Here is a 22,719-nt window from a genome sequence, read left to right on the forward strand (position 1 = left end):
ATTTTGGAAAAATGAAGAAATCTAATTTTAGTATAATTGCCATAATATTTTCTGGTGTACATATACTAGATTGTCTACAACAATGTTGTAATTATAATAAATAATTAGAATAAACCCCAATTTTAAATCATTATGATTAAATAAAATATAATACATCTATAAAATCAAATAATATAAAGCACAACAAATATAGAAAAAGTTTGTATGCATAGCATATACTCATTAAATATATAATTTTAAATATTAACTGCCCTTAACGCTTTCTGAAAAAAATATGCATAGATGAAGATTAGCCACAAGGGTTAAAAATGTGCTTATGTATAATCATAGCATAGGAGCATCCTCCTCACAGGACTATTTACAACAGCTTGGCTTTGGAGTCAAATAAATGGAGGCAGAAACTATGGACATATGAACAAAAGAACACGATTCAATACTAAAGAATAAAGCCAATTCCTGTGCAAAAAGAAAAGTGTAGAAAGGAGATCTTCATACTAACTAAATAAAACAGACATACATAGAATTATACTTGTTTTCTTTTGTAGGCAGAATCAATATAATAAAAAGAAATGTGAAAATAGAAGGGAAACTATTAGGGAGGATGAAGGGAATCAAAAGGGAAATGTGGGCAAAAATGATGGAAGCATGTAACGAATGTGTATGAAAGTACAAAAAAAAATTGAGCATCTATTGGGTATATACCCAAAAATGGTATTGTTGGGTCTTGAGGTAGGTTGTTTCCTAAATTTCTGAGAAATTGTCATACTGAAATCCAAACTGGCTATACAAGTTTGCATTTCCACCAGCAATGCAGGAGAGTTCACTTTACCCCACATCCACTCCAACTTAAGTTGTTATCCGTGTTTTTGATCTTGGCCATTCTGACAGGTATAAGATGAAATCTCAGAGTTGTTTAGATTTGCATTTCACTGATGGCTAAGGATGTCGAGCATTTCCTTAAGTGTCTTTCAGCCATTTTAGATTCCTCTGTTGAGAGTTCTCTGTTTAGATCTGAACCACATTTTTATTGGATTATTTGTTCTTTTGATAAACAATTTCTTATGATCTTTGTATAAGTTCTTGTCATACAGGTCTTCTACTTTTTTGGTTAGAGTTACTCCAAGATATTTTATGTTATTTGCGGCTATTGTGAAGAGATGTTTCTCTGATTTCTTTCTCGCCCATTTATCATCTGTGTAAAAGAGGACTATTGATTTTTGTTAGTTAATCTTGTATTCTGCTACATTCCTGAAAATGATTGTGAGTTGTAAAAGGTTTTGATAGAATTTTGGGGGTCACTTATGTAAACTATTATATCATTGGCAAATAGAGAGAGTTTGACTTCTTTTCCAATTTGTATCCCCTTGATCTCCTTTTGTTGTCTTATTGCTCTAGCGAGAACCTCAACTACTAGATTGAATAGATATGAAAAGAGTGGACAATCTTGTCTTGTTCCTGATTTTAGTGGTATTGCTTTAAATTTCTCTCCATTTGGTTTGATGCTGACTGTTGGCTTTCCATGTATTCCCTTTATTATGTTTATAATGCCTTTAGTATGTAAGATATGTTCCTTACAGCCCTGCTCTCTCCAATACCTTTATCAGGATGTTGTATTTTGTCAAAGGCTTTTTCAGTGTCTACATGTACCCAACTATATTCATAGCGGCATTATTTGTCATTGTTCAAACATGGAAACAACCTAAATAGCCCTTGACTGAAGAATGGATAAGGAAAATGTGGTACATTTACACAATGGAGTACTACATGGCAAGAAAAAAATTAAGATATCTTAAAATTCGCAGGCAAATAACTGGATCTAGAAAACATCATATTGAGTGAGGTAACCCAGACCCAGAAAGACAAATATATGTACTCACTCATAAGTGGCTTTTAGACATAAAACAAAGAAAAACCAGCCTACAATTCACAATCCTAGAGAACCTAGACAATAAAGAGGACCCTATGAGAGACATACATGAATCTAATATACATGGGAAGTAAAAAATATGAGATCTCCTGAGTAAATTGGGAGTATGGCGACCAAGGGAGAGGGTAGAAGGGAAGGGGAAAGAAAGGAAGGGGAGCAGATAAAAATATATAGTTCAATAAAAAAGAAAATATAAAAATAAGCCCTTTATTGGTACATGTTCATATATACTATTGAAAAGAAAAAGTAAATCTGCAAAGTGCTTTAAAATTCAAATAACACTGAAAGGAATAAAGAAAGATTCATTTTCCTCTCTTTCTAACCCAACCCCTTTTTGACTGTCCAAACAATTTTCTCTCCTGGCTTCCTCAATGAGACTTACCTAGTTTGCTCTTTTTAAACCTTTCTGGGAAAGATATAGTAGCTGTACTTAACTTCAAGATAGAGGTCAGTATAATATTCAGGTTTAACTCTTGTAAATTTCCTCAAGTCCAAACATTTTCTCCACTCAAAACCTACCAACATATTTATATTACAAGCTTTTACAAGCTTTAAAAATCTCACTATTTGCTGGGTGGTGGTGGCGCACGCCTTTAATCCCAGCACTTGGGAGGCAGAGGTAGGCGGATCTCTGTGAGTTTGAGGCCAGCCTGGTCTACAAGAGCTAGTTCCAGGACAGGCTCCAAAGCTACAGAGAAACCCTGCCTCGAAAAAAAATCTCACTATTTAATTTGTTATAAATGAGTAATGTTTATTGAGCTATATGATCCTCATGATTCATTTGCCTTCTTATTCATACATTTTATTGATGTTAACATCCTTAGTCAAGCGGTAGTGCTGCACGCCTTTAATCCCAGCACTTGGGAGGGAGGCAGAGGCAGACGGATCTCTGTGAGTTCGAGGCCAGCCTGGTCTACAAGAGCTAGCTCCAGGAAAGACTCTAAAACTACAGTGAAACCCTATCTCAAAAAAACATACTACTACTACTACTACTACTACTACTACTACTAATAATAATAATAATAATAATAATCCTGACATCAACCCTTTATTAGTATAATTTTCTCATAGATAGAAAACTTCTTCATAAATGGACATATATAATTATAATGCAAAAATTTTTCTTTTGTTTATTTCTTCTTTGAACAAAATATAGTTTAATCTTTCTCTGTCTCCTTCCACCGTCTCTCACTCTCTAGTTTGCTATATTATTTTAGTATTTAATTCCATTTATATCATTATAATATAAGATGAAGTTTTTCATTAAATCTTACTTTGAATGGATAATAGTCATCTCTCTCTTTTTCTCTTTTTCTTTCTCTTTCTCTTTCTCTCTTTCTCACTGCCACTTTGTAATTTGCTATGCATCATAACACAATTCAATTCAAACATTTGCTAATTAGATGTTTATGTATGGAGAAATTATGGCAAGAAATTATAATGGTTTTTACTTTCGACAATTAAACTGTATTTTTCTCTAATAGCAGAAATTGTATTTACAGTAAAAGTACTTCAATTCAGGGGGCAGTAGTTACAAAGCTGATTCAAGGTGTTTGTGACAGTGTTCCATGGTGTTGTTTGGTATGACTAGTGAAAAGTGAATCTGTTTGTACTCAGATCCGAGGGTGCAGTGAACTCATGCCACACAATATGGGTGAATAGTGGCAGAACCTTACCAGATTCATTACATTTGGGTTTGAACTACTCTGCCATCAGTGCACATTAAGATGACAATGTTCTATTATGTCTCAACTTTCTATCTTTGAGTTGAGAGGATCTGTGAGATTGTAATTTCTAGTAGAATGCATGATTTTGAAGAGTTGATTCCAAACTGTGTTAGTGTTATATTCATATTCTGAAATTTGACAGTGATGTGTCTCATTAGTCATATCAGATAAACAGTTTAGAAAAAAAAGATTTCAGTAATAGAGATACTTTAGAAATTACTTAAATTCTTATTTCAGTTGCAAAGGCAAGCTTTTTTGGTTTATTTTTTTATATTTAAAAATTTCCATCTCCTCCCCTCTTCCTCCCCCTTCCCTCCCCTCCCCTCCACCCATACCCCCCCTCCCTCCCTCTTCAAGCCAAGGAGCCATCGGGGTTCCCTACTCTATGTTAAGACCAAGGTCCTCCCAACTCCCCCCAGGTCCAGGAAGGTGATCAACCAAGCTGAGAAGGCTCCCACAGAGCCTGTCCACGCAGAAGAGTCAAAGCTCAGCGCCTTTGTCCTTGGCTTCTCAGTCAGCCTCCATCGTCGGCCACATTCTGAGAGTCTGGTTTGGTCGCATGTTCCATCAGTCCCATTCCAACTGGAGTTGGTGATCTCCCATTAGTTCTGTCCCACCGTCTACATGGGTGAATGCACCCCTCACAATCCTGACTTTCTTTCTCATGTTCTCTCTCCTTCTGCTCCTCATCAGGACCTTGGGAGCTCAGTCCGGTGCTCCAATGTGGGGCTCAGTCATTTTCTTCATCTATCATCAGGTGGAGGTTCTATGGTGATATGCAAGAAATTCATCAGTATGGCTATAGGAACTGGCCTTTTCAGGCTCCCTCTCCTCAGCTGCAAGGGAAGCTTTTTAGTTGAAGCTTAAGTTTCTTTTCTCATCAACTTCCATTCCAGATTTCTGCACTTGTATCTTGCATACTTTGTCAGCTTTTAGTTTGTTTTCTTTATTTTCAATTTAAAGTCTTCTCCTTCTCCTTCTCCCCCTTCTTCTTTTAGAGACAGAATTTCTTTATTGGAACTCATTCTGTAGACCAGGCTGGCCTCAAACTCAGATCTGCTATTCTATTCTCTCCCTCCCGAGTGCTGGGACTAAGGGCCAGTGCTTGGCTTAAGAGGTTTTTTTTTGTTCCTGTGTATCTTTTATTTTTCTTTTTATTATTGAAAGTATTATTTTTTCGCCACAGTTTTTTTTTCTCATGAAAATATACTACTCTGATATGCCACCAATTTTCTGTTTGCTGATTCTTCCCCATTCCTTCCCCTTTATTTCAGTCCACATTCTACAGAGTACAAATATTTCTGAAATTTTAGGAAATCATTTTACAGAAGGAAGACTTAGTTGGTAAAGGTCTTCAGCAAGTGCTGGATAAATCCTCGGGCATTGACAAGGGTTCTTGACTCACCTTCACAGCAAACAACCATGTGTAATCTGTTGGATTCATTTCTAAGTAAACCAGAAAGCACAGTACAGTGACAGAGTGCCCTGTTCCCTACACAGAGAGAGAAATGCTAAAGAATCTCAGGCTGAGACCTAAGGCTGGAATAAGGTGTAGGGAAGGGTCATTGCTACTTTGAGTTTCAATTAACCATTAACCCCATCTTAAAAGAGATACTGATTCTTCCATCCACAGGGATGGCTTGTACTGCCTAATCATCACACCTAGTTACTTACTTCCCTGGAGCGAATAGACAGCATTTTCTTTAGGGTTTCAGGGAGAATTTGTATTCTTCCAAGTTTTTTTTGTTTTTTGTTTGTTCATTTATACTGCAAATTGAATGTGTTTACTTCTCATACAAAATGACTGTATCTTCCAGTTCTGGATTTTTGTAGTTATAGTAAAAATAACACAAAACCAAGCAATGTAAAAATATTAATTTTTCCTGTTTTTCCTACCTGCATGGACACAGCAGATGAAAAACAGTGAGGAGAAAATTCTGCACTAGTTTCTCTATCTTTAACATTCACACTGAGCATGTTGTTCTCATGGTGTGTCTTCCTTCTGTCCTTAGCATCACAGACACACCACTGGAGGCTTTCAGTTTAGTTAGGGTCACTTCAGATAGAAACAAAAATACAGTCCTGGCTTAGTTTCATCACAGGTCTCATGAGGCTCTTCCTAATATTTTTTCTTCCCTCTCTTCTTCCTTCCTCTCTTCATCCCTCCTTCCCTCCTTCCTACCTATACCTTTCCTTACTCTCTCCCTTCTTTTCTTTTTCCCTTTTCTTTCGATGGGATAAAACATTGCTTGGATAATTCTTACAATGCACACTTTAAAATATGATGCCGTTACACTTCCCATAACAACAGTTCCTGCCACCTCGGTATTCTAGAAAGTTGTGTGTAAACTGATCTTCTTTAAACTTTACCTCTGCAGTGGCCAGCAGTTGCCTATCATGAACGCCCTGATCTTCCTTAGGTGACATTTTACCCTGAGGTCACGCTTCACTACATTGCTGGAGACATCTCACTCTGGGTACCTTTTTTCTTGGGCATTCGACTGCCTTTGAGGTTCTGAGAAGGTGTAGATAAGTCTGTCTTAAGCATCTGTCCTTGCTCACTTCTATTATCACTCTGTGCTGTGTTCTCCTTCTCCATTATTCTCCCCATCTCCGAAGTCTTCCCATTTACAACTCTTTTGTTAGATCTATACTGAAGTAAGTTTTTATGCTAGTGAAGTAGCTCTCATCTCACATTTACAAGAGGGTAATGAATTAACATAAAAATAAAATTTCTGTTTCATATCTTGAGGTTTCTCTGGAGCTACTAAACCATTGGTGTGTTGAAGAAAGTGATATACCACAGAGACTCAAGCCATTCTCTTTATTTCTACTCTATTCACAATAGCCAGGGTATTGAATTAGCATAGATGTCAGCCAACAGATGAATGGATAAAGAAAATGTGATCTATATACTCAATGGAATTTTTGCCTGCCATAAACAATGAAATTGCATTATTAGTAAAATAGATAAAACTATGAAGCATAATATTACATAATGTAAGATACAATCAGATTTAATAATAGTACTTTTATCTAATAATCAGAACACACACATACATGTATATATGATAGAAGAAGTGCCAACGTCACATACTTGAATTAAAATGTCTTTATGAAACCTATTACACAAAGAAAAATAACACCATTTGTACCATAAACATTATATTATGTTTCAGAAATATTATTTGATATATGTGAGTGTGATAATTAGGAAAGGTATTCACTCACCTGTTTTTCATAAGACTCAGAGTTGTTAGAAGCAACCATAAAATGTGTCTTACTAATTTATTTGCTTAGTACTGAAATGTTAAATTTTATTCAGTAAGCTGGGATAACATGTTTTAGCTGTATTTTAAAGATTTCAAATATAAGAACATCTTTGTAATAGCTTAGGTTGCATCAGCTAAATATAATCCTCTCCAGGTTTTGTAAGTGTAACCTGGCCAATTAAAGTCTATAGAAATTTTCAGGGTATGTGATAATTAATGAAAAAACAGGTCATGAGTTGGAGAGAGACCAAGTAGGGGTTTATTGGAGGGTTTGGGGGAAGGGAGGTTAAATGGGGAATTATATAATTATAGTATAATCTCAAAAATTAAAACAAATATATTTTTCAAATTCTGTGAAAGTTCATAAAGAACAATGTGAAAGTCACCATTGGCTAGGAAACGCTAGCATTGTTTAAACTTTCTATAATCTTTGTTTTTTTTTTTTTTTTTGGTTTTTTCGAGACAGGGTTTCTCTGTGGCTTTGGAGCCTGTCCTGGAACTAGCTCTTGTAGACCAGGATGGTCTCGAACTCACAGAGATCCACCTGCCTCTGCCTCCCGAGTGCTGGGATTAAAGGCGTGCGCCACCACCGCCCGGATTAACTTTCTATAATCTTGAAGGTGGTGAAAGCTGCCAGGACAGCCAAGAGTCTGGGGAGGGTAACAGAGCCAAACACAGGGAGCAGTGTCTTCAGGTAGGTTCTACTCAAAGCTGGGACTATCACCTGCAACCTCCGACTTGCTTTCTTTTAAGGATTCCTCCTACTCAGAAATTGAGGCAACAGTATTTGAATCAAAAAGCTTTTCAGTAGCACTAATGTAGGGTTGGTTGCCCTCTGGGATGGTGGCTTGTGAGATTTGTGAGATTCACCAGGAGGCTGGTGAATCAATCACAATGACCGGCTTACATTTCATAGATGACTGGAACTGCACAGGGAATAGATAACAGTGCCAGCTCATGCTGCTCAGAGCTCTCCATGTGCAAGTGACAAGGGGACTCTATTATTACACAGCTGTTGGCTAAGCATGAAACCAGCACAGAAGGTAATTATAGGATTTGAATGTTTAATGGCAAGAGCCTTGATGACCTGATGTATCTATAAGAACTTGTTGCTCATATATGCTTTCCAAAAAGATCTAATAATCAGAGTGTGGCTGCACGTAAGAAACCCTAGCAACTCATCCCACAGAGTACTTAATATCTCATCAAGCCTCTTTATGATTGGTATTCTTATCTTACCTTAGTCTAGAGATGTGGGACAATGTTAGTTTTTTCAGGCGGTGAAGTGTTTTGTAAAGCATGCAGTAATCTCTTCTTTGGTGTAGTCATTTTATTCTTATTTACTTCCCTTATGTATTAATAAATAAGAACATTCCCATGACCCAATAAAAACTCACAGAGGGAAGCTGGTGATGACATAGAGGAACGTGCCCTCCCTAGGAGGATGGGGAGGGCCCCAGTCAGCCTTTTTGCCTGCACCAGTGCTGCTCTGGCTACCCTGTATTCACTCAGAGCCTTCAGGCTAGTCCCACCATGATCTTCTACTGTGACCTTATCAGCCATGACCAGATGTTTTCCTACATCTACACAATCAGGGACATCACGGACTTGCTGGACCTGGAGGTGGAGGGCAAGGTGGTCAGTAGAACAGAGGGTAACTTCGATGACTTGTTCAATTGATGGAAATACTTCTGCTGAAGGCCCAGAGTGTGAAGGTACTAAAAGTACTGTAGTTGCCTTTGCTGATAATGTCATGAGCCACCACTTAAAAGAAGCCAGCTTCACAAAAGAAGCCTACAAAAAGTATATCTTAGAATACATGAAATCGCTCAAAAGCAAATGTGAAGAACGGAAACCAGAAAGAGTAAAGTCTTTTATGGCTGGGGCTGCAGCAGAGCAAATCAAGCGCACCCTTGCTAATTTTCAATAACTCCCAGGTTTTATTGGTGAAAACAAGAATTCTGATGGCATGGTTGCTCTCCTAGACAACCATGAAGATGGTGTGACTCCTTTCATGATTTTCTTTAAGGATAGCTTAGGGATGGAAATACATTAACAAGTTGAAACCATCACTGGTCACCATGATTGACTGCTACTTACCATCCACACATCACCAGGACTGAGGACAAATGGGACTGAAGCCACTTTGGGCATTTATTTTGACAACATTTTTTTTTTGAGTGGAGACATTGTTCTTTTTTTAAAAAGAAAAAAGAACATAACTTGTAGGTTGTCTAAAAATAAAGCACATTTTAATTCACTTAAAAATATAGAAGAAAACCATAGAGAAAATTAAATTTTCTGTCTCAACTTCCTTGCAAACTGTGTGCTTAGGTTCTATGGAGGACTTTTCCTTTGATTATTGGTAGGCCTCTCTGAACTTGACTTAATATTTTGACAGAGACATCTATTTCCCAACTTTATTAGCACGTTCATGTGTTGACAGACACGAGTGACTGAATGAGTGGGTGATTGTGTGACACTCACCATCACCAATGACTGTTGGCTACTATACTAGACCTTCCCTTGTTTAGAACTTTGTTCAAAGAAGATTAGATGACCCTTTGCTATAAATGCTATAGGCCTAAGTCTAATGTGTGTGCTTTAAATTTTAAGATATTTAAATTAGTGGCTATTCTCAAACATGTTAAAATCTAAAATCACTTTAGAAGGGTGAAGAGCTAGCAGAAGAATGCAGTGTAGGGAAGGCCAGGGAAAGGGGAGGTGGACAGGACTGGTCACATTAGCAAATTTGTTGTGGATTATTGTCTAGACTTGAGGAGCAATGGGGCCAGAAATAATCTTATATTTAGTGCTCCACACCACACCTCTTAAAAGGCGTTAGGCTCTTTCCCATTCTCTCTTCTTACTCTGTTCAGAAAGGAAGGAGCAACCTGACTTTCAATTTCCTTTTGACCACAATTTGAGGTAAGATGCCAAGATTTTGATTTGTAAGTAAATCACATTTAGCACTAGACTTTCATAATCAGATAGAAACCAAACTATTAAAAATATCATAGATGCAGAGCCATAATCTTAATTAGAAAATAGAAGTAATATTTTGATTCAGTAACTTAAGCGTTACCTTGAAAAACTTGGAAAAGAATAATTGAAAGGAAAATGAAGTAACAAAATAAAAAAAGAAACAGCCAAGGTAATTATTATATTTTTAACAAAAACCATGCTGGTATTATGTACTGGCTGGTTTTATGGGTCAACTTGATACAAGTTAGAGACATCAGAGAGGAAAGGAAGGAGCTTCAGTTGAGGAAATAAATGTCCCCATGAGATCTAGATGTAAGGAATTTTCTCAGTTAATGGTCAGTGGGGGAGGGTACAGCCTATGTATGGTAGGTGATACCATCCATGGGATCATAGTTCTAGGTTCAATAAGAAAGCAGACTGAGTAAGCCAGGGGAAGGATGCGAATAAGCAGCACCTCTGCATAGCCTCTGCATCAGCTCCTGCCTCCAGGTTCCAGCCACGCTTCAGTTTCTGTCCTGACTTTCTGATCTGAACATCACCGTGGAAGTGTAAGCTGAAGAAGCCCTTTTGTCCTCACTCACTTTTTGGTCATGGTGTTTTCTTGCAGCAAAAGGACACCATAACTAAGACACATTAATTAAATGTATTTTATGTAGATGATCGGGATAATGTCAGAAATAATCAATATTAGGAATGAACAATGAGACATTACTCTAAAAAGAGGACTAATAAGATTGTAGGAAATACTTTAAAGGTTTATAAATGAACAAATTCCTTGAGAGCCTATAGTTACCAAAACCCACTGAAGAAGGATGAGATAAAATATTCTAATAATTTATTTCCATGTGCAGATGGTTCATCTAAATATCTTTAAATTTTTTTAATTACATACAAACTATTGTAGCAAATAGAAAAAGGAAATGGACTCTAATTTTATAAATCCAACCTTGTTCTAATATTGAAACAAATTTTAACTAAACAAACATACTAAAAGAAAGCTGCATAATATCTCCATAAATGCCCATGGGAATGACACTTTACATTTTAGTGAAATGTGGAGATAGTTTCTCCAGTCAGTGACCCTCCTGAATATATTAACTCTTGTTCTATTGTGTATCAGGAAATCTTCAAAAGAGGACATTAAACAGAGACTTAAACCACGTGACTTAAAGTTTATTCATGATGATTAATAGATTATTTTTCTCTTCTAAATTTACGATTATGCTACCTTGGAAGAAATTTAACTGTATCTTTTGATTTCATAGGTAAGAACTAATGGGTAAGGAAATTCCTTGCCCATGGTTACATAACTATTTACTTTTAATATTTATTTTGAGCTTATGCAATAATAAAGATATTAACTGAATATTAACAAGTCTCTCTTAAAAAAGGTAAAATAATACTGAGCTAACAACTGATCTCTAGCTCATTGAACTTAAAATAGCAGATTTTTGTTTTGCTTTTGTTTTTTCGAGACATGAAATGTGTGTGTAGCCCTGGCTGTTCTGTAGCTGGAGATTTGCTTGTCTCTGCTTACTCAGTTCTGGGGTTAAAAGTGCGCTCCACCACCACTTAGCTAAAATAGCAGACATTTGTTTTTTGTCTTTTTCCTCCTCAACAAGCTCAGTAAGGTTTCTGTTCATTGCTCTTATGAAGACCAAGGGTGATGGAATATACAGTGCTTCAGACACTCCCAGTAACAGCCATGGGAATGAAGGCCATCTGTATCAGGTCACAGATCAGCTCAGCATTCATGACCACATAATAACTCTGGGAGTGTGTTGAGGGCTTCAGTTCTAAATGAAAGAAGAAAACCCTCAGATTGAGGCTGCTGAGAAAGTCAGAGAGCCCTGTATTTTCACACAGTTGTTTCTTGTTCTCTGAGTCTAAAGGGAAGGATACTAGAGAATCAGTTTGGAGGAGCACCTTTTACCTGGTTATGTGAGCTTGAGATTTATTCATTAAGAGCAATCTTAATCTTAAATTAAGATTTAACTTCTTAAGAATTAATGAATAATTAAGAATGCATTAATTGAGAAGATTAAACCTTTCTTAATAACTAACAACTCATGGTGGATTGGTATAAAGGGTCACATTACTGTCCATTCTACTCGGAGCACATGAGGAATGACAAGGTGTCCCCTAGTCTTTATTAGCTTAAAATATCAATTGACTTAAATTTAGAAATTATCTCTCTCTCTCTCTCTCTCTCTCTCTCTCTCTCTCTCTCTCTCTGTGTGTGTGTGTGTGTGTGTGTGTGTGTGTACATGTAGGAATGTCAATGCCTGTTCATACATGTACATAGAGGTTGGAGGATGAACTCTGATTTGGTCTGTTCCTTCCGCCTTGTTGAGAGGAGTTCTCCTTGTGGTTGTGTGTGTCAGCCTCACTGTCTCACAAGCACACACGGATAGTGTGTTTCACTGTGTAGTGACACCTCTCACTTTCATGTTGACATTAGCTATTCTCAATAACACAGAATTTAGCAGGAACAGCAAAGACTCTGGGACCAAATCGATGTGAAGGTGTCTCCCCTTGCTCTTGCGATGGGGGCAATAGCAGTTGAGGTGGGAGTACCAGCAGTAAACATGAAGAGCAAGATACATGTGCATCAGTTTAGAGCCTCAAGTTTGCAGTGATGTGGAGACCGCTTCATTCAGCAGATGAGCGCCCACAAGCAAATCTATGTAAGAATGTCTTGCGGGAGATGAGCATGCTTCAAATATTGAGAAGGACTCCTAATGGCTCAGGAAATTTCTTAAAAGAAAAGTATGAAAACTGTAGGGAGGGGTAAGCAGGACTCAGATTACAAAAACAGAAAGTTGAGGAGGGCTTTTGGGTCATAATGCTTAAAAATCATTTGAGCTTTTGAGATGTAGTTACAACAGAGAACAGACTAGTTTAAGAGGGATTAAGGAGAGGCTGAGGAGGAGATAATGGACAAGAAATTTCAGTTCAGAGTCCTGGTGCTTCAACAGTAGCTATGAGACCTTGGAGAAGTTAGTAAAGCTCAGCCCATGTCAGCATGGTCTTCTGTAAATTAGAAGCAGTCAAAATAATATGTCAGAGAATAAGCCTACATGAAAATATCAATTATAATAATACTATTATCCCTTTCATCTTTCTCTACTGTTATTTTTAACCTGAAAAGCATGCATTGTCAAGAGACTTGGGATACTCTGCGATGAGATGCCATGGTGAGACTGGAGAGCAGGAATTAGATCATGGCAACATTGGAAGAGAAAAGCAGCAGTGAGCCCAGTTACAAGGACTCTCCTTCAGAGTTCTGTCTTCACTCTCTGCAGCCAGTAGCATGATTAATAAAATCCTAGAGATAGATTTTAGGGTCAGAAATGCAAAATAGCCAGTCACTGGCTCTAACCTCTACCTCAATCTAATATGGCAATCCTGCCTCCAGGAATCTCATAGTGAGGCTTGCTGAGAGCTGTCTCCTCCCATCTTATGTACCTCTTTAGAGCTAGGATTAAAGGTGTTAACCGTTACTGCCTGGTTTATATAACACACTAGTATGGCTACTGGGATTAAATGTGTGTGTCACTACTGCCTGGTCTCTAAGGCTGACCAGTAAGGCTGCTTTACTCTTTGATCTACAGGCAAACTTTATTTATTAAAATACAAATGAAATATCACTACAGCAGCCTCTTTATCCTTATTGATAATTCCTACCAACATGTCCTCTTCCCTTAACCTCAAGTTTGGTTTCCTATTGTTCACATATTACCTTGCTGCAACTGATTGTTTCTATTTTAGATCATTCCCACCAGGTACATCAACTTACTCCACCATCCGTTTAACTCTTATTATTAAAATATGTGTTTGATATGGAATTACTTCCTGTCTCTTCTTAGGTAAATGGTTTTCTTTCTCTTACAAGAAAATATTTGGGACCTGGAGGGATGGCTCAGCCGTTAAGGGCTGGGCTCACAACCAAAAATATAAGACAGTATTTGGACCCCAAAAAGAATTTTAAATAAACATTCTTTACTGTTTCTTCTGAATAATGACAAAATACAAATGAACAAGTTTGGCGTTAATCTACCAAGAAACTAAGAGCATACCTGGAGCTTGACTCGATTCTTTGGCAGTTGCAGCTCCATCTGTGAACTGTGGTTGGCCTGGCCGAACTGTTATGATGAGTGTGGGGACAGTGGGTCATTTTCAGTTGGAAATTAATTTAGCCATCAAATGATTATTGTCTGTAAAGACAGTAATTTATATTTGTAATAATGTTGGGATGGAAGGAAAGCACCTCTTCATCGCATATTTGCACACATTTAGGAATATGTATATTGAAGCAACTGAAATTTTCTTTTCTTTTTTTTTTTTTTTTGGTTTTTCGAGACAGGGTTTCTCTGCAGCTTTTTTAGAGCCTGTCCTGGACCTAGCTCTTGTAGACCAGGCTGGCCTCGAACTCACAGAGATCCGCCTGCCTCTGCCTCCCGAGTGCTGGGATTAAAGGCGTGTGCCACCACCGCCCGGCCAACTGAAATTTTCGATGTTTATGGTAAGACCCAGTAATTGCACCATTTTTTCCTTTTCAACCTGTTACTGTGGACTAATTTCAAAAATATTGCATCGTTTTGTTGCTTCTTTGTTTTATTTTATTCCATTGATAAAAGGAATGTCTCTGATGAGGATATGGAGATCTGCCTTTTCCACCTTGCCTTTTAATCGTATATTTAACAATTTATATGCAGATATCTCATAGTCAGAATTTGTCTTTTTTACTTAGTTCCTATTCTCTAGGAGAAAGTACATAACCAGTCAATTTCCAGGTTTTGAGATGTGTTGATATCTAGCATAATGCATTTATGAAACATATGATTCTCTATGACTACACCACAAGGATAGCTATGCATCTGCAAATATCAGGGAACATATTTATTGACTATTTTCTTAATCAGAAGGTATTTTACCAGCCGGGCGGTGGTGGCGCACGCCTTTAATCCCAGCACTCGGGAGGCAGAGGCAGGCAGATCTCTGTGAGTTCGAGACCAGCCTGGAGCCGGGTCTACAAGAGCTAGTTCCAGGACAGGCTCCAAAGCCACAGAGAAACCCTGTCTCGAAAAACCAAAAAAAAAAAAAAAGAAGGTATTTACCCTGGGAAGCCATGTATGAGTGAAGTCTCATGAATCAATGCAATATTTGGAGGCAAAGAATGTCACATTCACACACTATTGAAGCTATGCCTCTGAAGTAGTTGAGGAACTAACACCTTGGGAAAACATCAGGGGGAGAAACCCAAGAACCATTCATCCCAGGCAAAGAACTCAGGCACTTGTTGTTTTATTATTTATTTTACTTCTGCCAATATCATTTTATCTTTTTATCATTTGCACAATATTTTTACAAACAAATGTCACCTGGTGGAGCTGAGTTAAATCCTCAATGGAGAGTAGAGGGAGATATTATCTATGAAGCACCAATCTCAAGTCACTTACAGTCAGATATTTTTGGTCAATTCATATTTAATGTTGACTGAAAATTTATTGTTAGGGAAGCACATAAACCTGCCTGAGTTCCATTTGAGTATTCTGTTTTCAATTATAGGAGGCAATATATATGCTTTCTAAGTGTGACAATGGAATGTGATATTCCTGCCTTTACCCAACAACTTAGAAAACAGAAAACAAAGTCAAGTGCCTGAAGACACTGTTTCTGATAAAATTCCTCTGAACTGAAACTTGTCCTAAGTAAGGGAGTTGAGGTTCATAAGACTCATGAAGCTAACAAACCTCTAAAATCCCATAAAGCTGAAATTTACAAGTTTGACAGGCTCTACTCCCCAAGGTTGTATAAACAGGAAGACGTAGTTGCTGTGGAGAAAAAACACTCTCCAACCTGTCAAGAACACTACAAGCAGTGCAGGGAGCTCCTAGGATGCCGCTTTCACGAGCTGTCTCTTACACGGCACTGTCACACACTGCCTATGAGTCATCTGTGCTTCTGGAAGTAACTCCTCATCCACATTCTGTGACCCTCTTAATAAACTAGCTCGTTGGCTCACAAAGTGGGATTTTGGCAGGATCTTTACTTTGGTCTGTCATCAGTGCATTTATTTGTGTCCTCCCCTGTAAAACTCACACAAAACATATGTACCACACAAAATTACTTATTAGTGTTGGAATTTGAAAAAAAAAAAAAACTATGCCTGCCTGGAGATCATCTGCAGTTTTTGCTCTTAAGTTCTGACACTAGGTTTTCTCAAGAAGCCTTGCTGTCCATCTTCTTAAAAGGAAATACTTATTCTAGACACTCCTAAACATATCAGACAATCATTTTGAATATAGCTTTTGGTTAAAAAAAGGGGGTGGCTCATCCTCCCGTCTTTGGGGCCACAAAATCCCACAGCTCAGCCTGTTTGGGCTCTGGGGACCTGGAATTGAGTGCACCCAGGCCCGTGGGAGGTCCCCTCCTACATTGGCCTGCCTGGGGCAGGGTAGGCCTTTGTCTGAGAGCTGCTTGGCCTGTAAGGGGACCTGACAGTCTGCCAGAGGATCCATCATTCTTTGGGACACTGCAGTCCTGATGACGACTTCTGGAGATGCACTTTCATACCTCGCTGACCTCTCAACACAGTAGCACCAGTGATATTTTCTTAGTTGTTCTCAGGTGTCCTGCTCCAGTTCTAAGGCCATCCACCCAAAGGGGTCAGACTCTGGCCTCCAGGCAGGTCTGAGGATTCCTGCGGAGGGGTGCGGGCTCCTTCAGATTGTGCTGCCAGGTTCGCTGTGTGGTATTCCACCAGTTCAGTTCCACCTGAACTGGTGTCCTGCTCCTGTTCTAAGGCCATCCACCCAGAGGAATCAGACTCTGGCCTCCAGGCAGGTCTGGGGATTCCTGCAAGGGAGTGCGGGCTTCTTCAGATTGTGACGCAAGGAATAGGTCCTCCTCTGACACTGGGGAGATCCAACCAGTTTCAGTCACAGCAAAGATTGGTCTAGGACACCAAACGCCTCCGGGCTCCTTTTGAAGGAAGAGATGGGCAGGCGCCAATGCAGGAGCTCCTCCAACAACATGAAAGGCAACATGACATCACCACAATCCAGACATCCCGAAACAACAAGAATTGAAACCCTACCCCAGAAGATATAGAAGAATCCGACCTTAAACTGTACTTTATGAAAATAATAGAGGACCTTAAACAGGAGATAAAAAATTGCCATAAAGAAATGGAGTTGACAAACAAAAAGGTAGACAAAATAAATAAATCTCTCAAAGATACCCAAGAAAAACAAGAAAAACAAGAAAAAGCAATCAAACAGGTAAGGGAAACAGTACAAGACCTGATAAATGAAATGGAGGTATTGAAGAAAACACAATCTGAGGGACGACTGGAAATGGAAACTCTGAGTAAACGAACAGAAACTTCAGAGACAAGTATTTCCAACCGAATACAAGAGATGGAAGAAAGAATCTCGGACTCTGAAGATACTATAGAGGAAATAAACTCACAGATTAAAGAACTAAACAAATCTAACAAATTCTTAACACAAAACATTCAGGAAATCTGGGACACCATGAAAAGACCAAACCTAAGAATAATTGGGGTAGAAGAAGGAGAAGAATTACAACTCAAAGGCCCAGAAAACATATTCAACAAAATTATAGAAGAAAACTTCCCCAACCTAAAGAAGGAGGTTCCTATGAAGGTACAAGAAGCCTACAGAACACCAAATAGACTGGATCAAAAGAAAGCATCCCCACACCATATAATAATCAAAACACAAAACATACAGAATAAAGAACAGATATTAAGAGCTGCAAAGGAAAAAGGTCAAATAACATATAAAGGGAAACCTGTCAGAATTACACCTGATTTCTCAATGGAAACCATGAAAGCCAGAAGAGCTTGGATAGATGTGCTACAGACACTAAGGGAACACGGATGCAAGCCTAGACTACTATACCCAGCAAAGCTTGCATTCACCATTGATGGAGAAAACAAGATATTCCAGGACAAAAACAGATTTAAACAATACGCAGCCACAAATCCAGCCTTGCAGAAAGTAATAGAAGGAAAATCACAAACCAAGGAGTCCAACAACGCCCACAATAACTCAGGCATCTAGCGACCCTTCACCAGCACAACTAGAAGAAGGGAAACACACAAACTCTACTACTAAAAATGACTGAAGTTAACAACCACTGGTCATTAATATCACTTAATATCAATGGACTCAATTCACCTATAAAAAGGCACAAGCTAAGAGACTGGATACGAAAACAGAATCCAACATTTTGCTGTTTACAAGAAACACACCTCAACCACAAAGACAGACACCTACTCAGAGTAAAGGGTTGGGAAAAGGTTTATCAAGCAAATGGCCCTAAGAAACAAGCGGGTGTGGCCATACTAATTTCCAACAAAGTTGACTTCAAACTAAAATCAATCAGAAGAGATGGAAAGGGACACTTTATACTCATAACAGGAAAAATCCATCAGAATGAAGTCTCAATCCTGAATATCTATGCCCCTAATATAAAAGCTCCCACTTATGTAAAAGAAACACTTCTAGAACTCAAGGCAGCCATCAAACCACACACACTAATAGTTGGAGACTTCAACACTTCTCTCTCACCAATGGACAAGTCAATCAGACAGAAACCTAACAGAGAATTGAAAGACTTAATGGAGGTAATGAACCAAATGGACTTAACAGACATCTATAGAACATTCCACCCAAATAGGAAAGAATATACCTTCTTCTCTGTGGCTCATGGAACCTTTTCGAAAATTGACCATATACTTGGTAACAAAGCAAACTTCCACAGTTACAAAAAAATATTAGTAACCACCTGTGTCTTATCGGATCACCATGGATTAAAATTAGAATTCAACAACAATGCTACCCCCAGAAAGCCCACAATCTCTTGGATACTGAACAGTCAACTACTGACCCACACCTGGGTCAAGGAAGAAATAAAGAAAGAAATTAAAGTCTTTCTTGAATTTAATGAAAACAAAGACACAACATACTCAAACCTATGGGACACAATGAAATCACTGCTAAGAGGAAAGTTCATAGCACTAAGTGCCCACTTAAAGAAAATGGAGAAAGCACTCATTGGTGACTTAACAGCACACCTGAAATCTCTGGAAAAAAAAGAAGCAGACTCACCTAGGAGAAGTAGAAGACTGGAAATAATCAAACTGAGGGCAGAAATCAACAAAATAGAAACACAGAAAACAATCCAAAGAATCAATGAAACAAGAAGCTGGTTCTTGGAGAAAATCAACAAGATTGACAAACCCTTAGCCAAACTAATCAAACGGCAGAGGGAGAACACACAAATTATTAAGATCAGAAATGAAAAGGGGGACATAACCACAGACACAGAGGAATTCAGAGAATCATTAGATCTTACTACAAAAGCCTGTATGCCACAAAATTGGAAAATGTAAAAGAAATGGACAGTTTTTTAGATAAATACCATATACCAAAGTTAAACCAGGACCAGGTAAATGCTCTAAATCGTCCTGTTAGTCGCGAAGAATTAGAAACTGTTATCAGAAACCTCCCTACCAAAAAGAGCCCAGGACCAGATGGTTTCAATGCGGAATTCTACCAGAACTTCCAAGAAGACCTAATACCTATACTCCTTAAGGTATTTCATAATATAGAAACACAAGAGTCACTGCAAAATTCCTTCTATGAAGCTACAGTTACCCTGATACATAAACCACACAAAGACTCCACCAAGAAAGAGAATTATAGGCCAATCTCACTCATGAACATTGACGCAAAAATTCTCAATAAAATACTGGCAAACCGAATCCAAGAACACATTAGAAAAATTATCCATTACGATCAAGTAGGCTTCATCCCAGAGATGCAGGGCTGGTTCAACATACGAAAATCTATCAATGTAATCCATCATATAAATAAACTGAAGGAAAAAAACCATATGGTCATCTCATTAGATGCTGAAAAAGCATTTGACAAAATTCAGCACCCTTTTATAATAAAAGTTTTGGAGAGATTAGGGATACAAGGGTCATTCCTAAATATAATAAAAGCTATTTACAGCAAGCCGACAGCTAACATCAAATTAAACGGAGAGAAACTCAAGGCTATCCCACTAAATTCAGGAACACGACAAGGCTGTTCACTCTCTCCTTATCTCTTCAATATAGTGCTTGAAGTTCTAGCAATAGCAATAAGACAACATAAGGGAATCAAGGGGATTCAATTTGGAAAGGAAGAAGTTAAACTTTCATTATTTGCAGATGATATGATAGTATACATAAGCGACCCCAAAAACTCCACCAAAGAACTGCTACAGCTGGTAAACTCCTTCAGTAACGTGGCAGGTTACAAGATCAACTCCAAAAAATCAGTCGCCCTCCTATACACAAAGGATAAGGAAGCAGAGAGGGAAATCAGAGAAGTATCACCTTTCACAATAGCCACAAATAGCATAAGATATCTGGGAGTATCTCTAACCAAGGAAGTGAAGGATTTATTTGACAAGAACTTTAAGTCTTTGAAGAAAGAAATTGAAGAGGATACCAGAAAATGGAAGGATCTCCCCTGCTCGTGGATTGGGAGGATCAACATAGTAAAAATGGCAATTCTACCAAAAGCAATCTATAGATTCAATGCAATCCCAATCAAGGTCCCATTAAAATTCTTCACAGAGATCGAGAGGACAATAATCAACTTTATATGGAAAAACAAGAAACCCAGGATAGCCAAAAAAATCTTATACAATAAAGGTTCTTCTGGAGGCATTACCATCCCTGACTTCAAACTCTATTACAAAGCTACAGTATTGAAAACAGCTTGGTATTGGCATAAAAACAGAGAAGTTGACCAATGGAATCGTATAGAAGACCCGGATCTTAAACCACAAACCTATGAACACCTGATTTTTGATAAAGGAGCCAAAAGTACACAATGGAAGAAAGAGGGCATCTTCAACAAATGGTGCTGGCATAACTGGATGTCAACCTGTAGAAGAATGAAAGTAGATCCATAGCTATCACCATGCACAAAACTCAAGTCCAAATGGATTAAAGACCTCAATATTAATTTGAACACATTGAGCTTGATAGAGGAGAAAGTGGGAAGTACTCTACAACAAATGGGCACAGGGAACCATTTCCTACGCATAACCCCAGCTGCACAGACTTTAAGGGCAACATTGAATAAATGGGACCTCCTGAAACAAAGCAGCTTCTGTAAAGCAAAGGACATTGTCACTAAGACAAAAAGGCAGCCTACTGACTGGGAAAAGATCTTCACCAACCCTGCAACTGACAAAGGTCTTATCTCTAAAATATATAAGGAACTCAAGAGACTAGACGGTAAAATGCCAATTAACCCAATTAAAAAATGGGGCGCTGAACTGAACAGAGAATTCTCAACAGAAGAAGTTCGAATGGCCAAATACACTTAAGGGCATGCTCAACCTCCCTAGCTATCAGGGAAATGCAAATCAAAACAACTTTGAGATATCATCTTACACCTGTCAGATTGGCTAAAATCCAAAACACCAATAATAACCTTTGCTGGAGAGGTTGTGGGGTAAGGGGTACACACATCCATTGCTGGTGGGAATGCACACTTGTGCAACCACTTTGGAAAGCAGTGTGGTGGTTTCTCAGGAAATTCGAGATCAAACTACCCCAGGACCCAGCAATTCCACTATTGGGAATCTGCCCAAGAGATGCCCAATCATACTACAAAAGCATATGCTCATCTATGTTCATAGCAGCATTATTTGTAATAGCCAGATCCTGGAAACAACCTAGATGCCCTTCAGTGGAAGAATGGATGAAGAAACTGTGGAATATATACATGCTAGAATACTACTCAGTGGTAAAAAACAATGACATCTTGAATTTTGCAGGCAAATGGATGGAAATAGAAAACACTATTCTGAGTGAGGTAACCCAGACCCAAAAAGATTAACATGGGATGTACTCACTCATAATCGGTTTCTAGCCATAATTAAAGGACATCGAGCCTATAAATTTGGGATCCTTGAGAAGATAATAAGAAGGTGAACTCCCAAAAAAAGATATAGTAATCCTCCTGAATATTGGAAGTAGACACGATCGCCAGGCAAAATTGGGAACTTGAGGGTTGGGCAAGACTGGGCCAAGGGAAGATGGGGAGAGAAAAGTGTGAAGGGGAGAACGGGGGGAGCTCGGAGGAATGGGGTGCTTGGGATATAGGAAGGGTGGATATGGGAGCAGGGAAGCATATATCTTAATTTAAGGAGCTACCTGAGGGTTGTCAAGAGACTTGACCCTAGAGGGGTTCCCAGGTTTCCAGGGAGACGCCCCCAGTTAGTTCCTTGGGCAGCCGAGGAGAGGGAGCCTTAAAAGGCCAGTTCCTATAGCCATACTGATGAATTTCTTGCATATCACCATAGAACCTCCACCTGACAATAGATGAAGAAAATGACAGAGCCCCACATTGGAGCACCGGACTGAGCTCCCAAGGTCCTGATGAGGAGCAGAAGGAGAGAGAACATGAGAAAGAAAGTCAGGACCGCGAGGGAACCTCCAGCTGGCGACAGATGGGGAAGGTGACTGAGCCCCACATTGGAGCACTGGACTGAGCTCCCAAGGTCCTGATGAGGAGCAGAAAGAGCGAGAACATGAGGGAGAAAGTCAGGAACGAGAGGGGTGTGTTCACTCATGGAGATGGTGGGACAGAACTAACGGGAGATCACCAACTCCAGTTGGAATGGGACTGAAGGATCATGCGACCAAACCCGTCTCTCTGAATGTGGCCAACAGCGGGGGCTGACTGAGAAGCAAAGGACAATGGCG

The 22,719-nt window shown here is 38.7% G+C and overlaps 1 pseudogene; it reads left to right on the forward strand.

Annotated features, from left to right (window-relative positions):
* Positions 1–8,459: 8,459 nt before the first annotated feature.
* On the forward strand, positions 8,460–8,982 carry LOC119810676 (annotated as a pseudogene).
* The last annotated feature ends 13,737 nt before the right edge of the window (positions 8,983–22,719 follow it).

This window comes from Arvicola amphibius, chromosome 3, assembly GCF_903992535.2.
Source record: "Arvicola amphibius chromosome 3, mArvAmp1.2, whole genome shotgun sequence".
Classification (NCBI taxonomy): Eukaryota; Metazoa; Chordata; class Mammalia; order Rodentia; family Cricetidae; genus Arvicola; species Arvicola amphibius.